Below are 5,728 nucleotides of genomic sequence, written 5' to 3' on the forward strand. Positions count from 1 at the left end.
AGATTCCAGTAAATGCAAAAAACTAAATCTCACTCAAGATATTCCTGCTGGATTTGACTACATTCAGGCCAGAAACAGCAGTGCACAAAAACAACAAATGGTGTGTTGCTTCAGGTAAAAAGCTTAGTTTGAATAATACATCCAATAATTTGAAGGTTTTTTAAATGACAAATAATGCACAGTATATACTATAATATTACTATGAGAAATGATTTTACAACTCTGGAAAGCTATCCCAGCAGCAAATATTGTCTTATTTGTCTCGACAGTTGATATGCAAGTACAATTTTTATGTGTACTTCTGCATATTGTCAACTCTTTTTTTTACGGGGCCCGTGTTGGTTTCACTGAAAGTAATGAGGAAGCCACATTTTTTTATGCATTGCTAATGTTGGTCTGAACACAGTTTTTCTCCTCACAGTGATGTTCAGCTCACACTACCAAGGTCATACTGAGTATAGCCAAATGGCAGTGAGACACTTGACAGCATGTCAATACTGTCAACTCAGCACAGGGTCAGCCAATCAATAGTAAAGACACCAAGCCACACCAAGACACATAGTCAGATCTGCTTTCATTACTCAACAACTCGTAATGGAACTATGGTAATCTGATACAAGAGATGTTTTTTTTTTTTAACCATAAATTCTTCACATACATCGTCTGCCTTTCACTCAGAGCATTTAAAGCGGAGAGGACCCATTTCAAATACTATGCAGTCAGCACAATAGTGAAGTCCCAACAAATGCATAGAGTACAACCACATACACACAATGCACTTGTGTGTGGTTGCTATTGACATTGTCCAGAAAAGTGGGTATTTGGTTCTAAAATAGTCAATTAGAGAGACCACAGCAACTGATACAGACTTGGCATATTGTGTGTGAGTAACTGTTTGAATTTTTATTTTTGACAATATTATTATTATTTTACTACAGAAATGTTTTGACTGCATGATCAAGAGCTCCATTATGCCCCCTAATGAGTGTTTGAAATGATTGATTGATGGTCAACATCTGCAGTAGTAGTTCAGATCTTCCAGATTCAATGTGTGTGTGTGTGTGTGTGTGTGTGTGTGTGTGTGTGTGTGTGTGTGTGTGTGTGTGTGTGTGTGTGTGTGTGTGTGTGTGTGTGTGTGTGTTTAGGGGTTAAACCTGAAGTGGGTGTCAGTCCTGATCCCTGTCCCAAGCTGTGCTCACCAGGGTCGTAAAGTTATCCAGTGCCACCACAGGACTATTGGATGGCTGTCAGCACGCTAAATTAAAAACCACAAGCACGCAGTGTTTAATTTGTGTGTTTTTACCCCTAACAGAGTGGGACTGACTGCCGCCGCATTGCTGAAAAGTGTGTTTGTGTGTGTGTGTGTGTGTGTGTGTGTGTGTGTGTGTGTGTGTGTGTGTGTGTGTGTGTGTGTGTGTGTGTGTGTGTGTGTGCGTGTGTGCGTGTGTGTGTGTGTGTGTGTGTGTGTGTGTGTGCACACGGGTGCACGCATGTGTGTGTGTTACCTTAACAAAGTCCCTGTGTTCTAAGTGTTCTACTGTCTCTCCTGTCTGTCTTCACACAGGGAGAGAGCCAGACAGACTGGCCCATTCAAATAGCATTACATAAAACAACATGGATGAATAATTTTTCTGTTATGAAAGTATTTTTTATTATTATAATAGAATAAAGTACATGAGGAATGGTTGAACTGATGCATGACCCGTTCCATCAGCAAAATCTCATTTAAATCAGTCAAAATGACAAGACAATTATGCCTGACCAAAGAGCTGGTCTGAGAAAATTGAAGGAACAGTAGAGCCAAGAGATAGAAAGACGTCTCAAGAGATAATTATGTGTCTGTACAGATTAGCATACTGTTGGTGAACTTGGTAAACAGTTATTCAAGGCTCCAGTGTGATTAGTGGCTTAACAACAGAAGTGCAGTGGACCACGTTATACTGTTTACAGGCTTGAATTTAAACTTAATAGCCTTAATTGGACACTGTTGAGCAATCAAAGTTATAAGTATGGTTTTTCATTCAAATTCAGTGAAGCTCGACTGAAGAACTAAAAAGTTTGTAAATTCAGCAGATTTGAGTAAATGAATGGAGTGTTCTGTTTAATAAGTTGGGATGTAAATGTGAACTTCCGTGCACTCTGTGGTATCCACATGCATGGCCCATAACAGACCTTTCACCAGTAATCAAGCATATTAGCGTTCAGCCATTTCGAATATGTGACACTGCTTTGACCTCCATTTTAAAGAGCACGGCGCAATGGAGACGCTGTAGATGCCCTTTAGCAACCGGCACCATGGTAATGCAGAAGTGAGGAGAGAAACGGATGTGTGTGTTATTAAAAAAGAGGGAATAAAATTCTGATGAAAAAATGTCTAACCTAGTCCCAGTTGATGAGTGGAAAGATGTTTATAGTCTAAGGTCATCCTGTTTCAACAAAAAGAAAACAAGTCCAAAAAGGTCTAACAGTACTGCAGTTCAATCTACAATATGTACTCTAAAAAAATCTAAAATTGTATTAAAGAAAATCCCAATATTGGATGTTATTACATTATTGTGACTCCGTTCAGTGCATTAGTCTTCCATTATCTACCCAAAAAGTGATGTGTTTTAAGGGATAGCTTCATTTTTTAGTTCATATTAGTCAGGTGCCAACATTAGGAAATCCATTCCTAATGTGTAGTGAAGGGGAACAACATAAAATGTCAAGATTATACATAGTGTGAAGCTTCAGTCTGAGTTAGATAAATCAAATGGTATCTTCCAAAATGACAGTCTTTATAGTAAACCGCTTAGTTGTGTCACCATCCTGTTCACAACCTCTCAGCAAGGAAACACTGTCTGGAGGAAAGGATCTCTAATAGTTTCTAAACTGTTTCTAAAATGTGTTGCTTTATTTGACAGATTGAGGGCATGGTTAACTAAAGGTCAACATTTAGAATGGGACAAAAATACAATATGCCAATGTGAAAAGCAAATAAGTCTACATCTATCCACCACCTTAATGGCCACATTCACTTTTCACTGCAACGATATATGATATTATACAGTATATAACATGATTACCACACTCCATCGTGTGTTTCCTTTAAACAGTTTTTCTGTCTTTAATATTTTCTAATAAACTCTAGATAGTTTGACATTTTCTGGTCACTGATTTTAACCACCAGCAGCACTCATGCAGACATGTAACACCTACAAAATAATAATATTATATATTATATTAAGTCTATTATTAATATCATATTTTCATTTAAATGACACATCATTCGGTCTGTCACATGGCTGTGTGTTAGGTATAGGTGCAAACACCACCACATAGCAAATGGTGGCTTGTTCCTTTAAGTTGACCTACAGTAGCAAGGTGGGTGGCAATTAAATCAACCTCGGTAATGGTTGAATGAACGTTTTTCCCAACAGCTTGAGCCAGTGACATCTCTTGTGTGCACATTGACTATGACAGGCAGATCATTATCTGACACAGTAAATCCATGACGAATGGCTGTATAAAGTATCTTCTCCAAGAATGTCTAGAAAGACATTATCAGACGTCTGTTCAGGCTTCAGCATATCAGATGGAGAGAGAATGTTATATAATCCCAGGTCGTCCTGTTTAAATAGAAAAACAGTGCCAAAACGGATGGACTCTACTACAGTCTAGTCACCATCATTTTAGGTATTTTACTCAATCCATGTCTAACCTGCCCTGACTTGTTGCAGCTGTTGGTTTTACAGAAGCAGGACAACGCAAGTCATAATCATGGAAAGAGAGGATGTTTATTCTGGCTGGACTTCTGTCCATGTGACTGTTAAATGTCAACAGTCAGTCTGGGAAGAAAATCATTTACGTTTGACATTCCCTTGTAATAATGACAGTTTTCTCCTAGAGACTTTTGTTGACTGGAAATATCTTAAGACCAGTTCTTTAACAGTATTTGCTTTACTCTGAAAGTTTCCTTGAATTTGACCCAGCAAGAGTCAATGGTTAATCATTTCTGAATTAGTGAGAAATCTTGATTGCACGCTGTAGACTATGACATGCAGATTATTATCTGACATGGTAAATCCCTGACGAATTCCTGTAGAGTCTATCCTCCCACAAAGTTGACGCAGGCATATCGGAGGTCTTGTCAATCTTTAGCATATCATATAGCCAGGATGGAGAGAAGATATGTCCTGTAGATGACTAAAGTGAGTGGAACCATCTGTAGGGCATTAGAGCTTTAGTATGCGGCCCTTGTCTTCAGCTGCATGAAAATACACAGCGGTCTCTCTAATCTGACCTGCCCAGCCTTGCTATTTATTATTTCTAACTGAGACGGAAATGTTTGGTAACTGGACCTGCACTGGACTGACGACTGCGTGGACTGTAGGTGACTGTAGAAGATGAGGACCTTCAGATAGGTGTGTCCACGAGCACTGCTAGCAATTATCCCTTGCGACCTGCGTATTTTGGGCCCTGAGCAGGCGTTCAGACCGAAAACAGCCCTGTGTAAAAAAAAATAAAAAAAATAAAAGAAAGGCTGTGTTGCTTCAGCTAGATGAGATATGGTAGGTGAGATATGAAAAATGATCCAGGAAATCGAGTTGGGGAAACAGATTCATGAGTTTGAATTATTTTCCGATGCCAAAACACTGCACAGCGATATATAATACTCTGAGACAGGAATTTCCGACCCTGGAGAGTTATCAGAACGAAAATTATTATATTTTTTTGTTTAAGTGATTGCAAGACAGATAGAATCGTTAAAGGGATACTTTGCAGATATTCAGCCAACTTTATATCGTTATAATGTTGGCAGTATGTGTAAATAAACAATGTTAAACTTTCCTCCACCTTACCAGTGCCCAGATTTCCCTACTCAACAACCAGCAGAAAAACCTCCAAGTGATGTGTTTTTTTGTGAGTGCATTCTGGTAGTTGTAGGTTTTCTACCTTTTAAAGAAAAAAAGGGAATGTCACAGCTCATTTTCTCTGTTTTCTCTCTTCATGTAGCACCAATTTCAAATATGTTTGCGCCATTGCACATACCACCCATTTTTTTTAAAAAGACCATCTATCCAGTGGTAAAATACTAAGAATTTGTCCCCCATTTAATGTTTGTGATTAGTATATCATTAAGATAATGTGTTGTGATGATAGCTGATGTGTGACATTTGTGATTCCGAATGAGATTGATCAGGTGAGTGTCAGGTGGCTGGTCCATAATGGGAAAAGAAGCTGGACCACAGAGAGAGTGTGAGAGAGAGTGTGTCTTTGGTTTGTCACAGTGCTACTGAGGCCACACTAAACCAGTCAAATTTGACACATTGTCTTTTAAAAAATCTGCTCTGTTTTAGTCTTTCCAACCACATTCACATTAGCTACTATGTTCTCTCTGAAAACACGGGTCTCCCATTCTTCCCCACTCTTGAGTTTCTCTTAACCCGTCCTCACCTTTTTTTGTTTCAAGGGTGGTGGGGCAGCAGCTGTTAGTGACACTGCGGACTGGTGTCTTTATGTGTGTGTGTGTGTGTGTGTGTGTGTGTGTGTGTGTGTGTGTGTGTGTGTGTGTGTGTGTGTGTGTGTGTGTGTGTGTGTCAGTACATCGCAGGGATATGGAAAGTGTGTGAGTGGAAAGTGTCCGCTGGCACTGTTTTTGTTATTCAGTTACAGATGAGTCACATAATGAGGGAACAGCATAACAAAAAAGAGACAGAGCTCTCTCTCTCTCTCGCTCTCTTTTTAC

This window comes from Sander vitreus, chromosome 8 (genome assembly GCF_031162955.1).
Source record: "Sander vitreus isolate 19-12246 chromosome 8, sanVit1, whole genome shotgun sequence".
NCBI classification, from domain to species: Eukaryota; Metazoa; Chordata; class Actinopteri; order Perciformes; family Percidae; genus Sander; species Sander vitreus.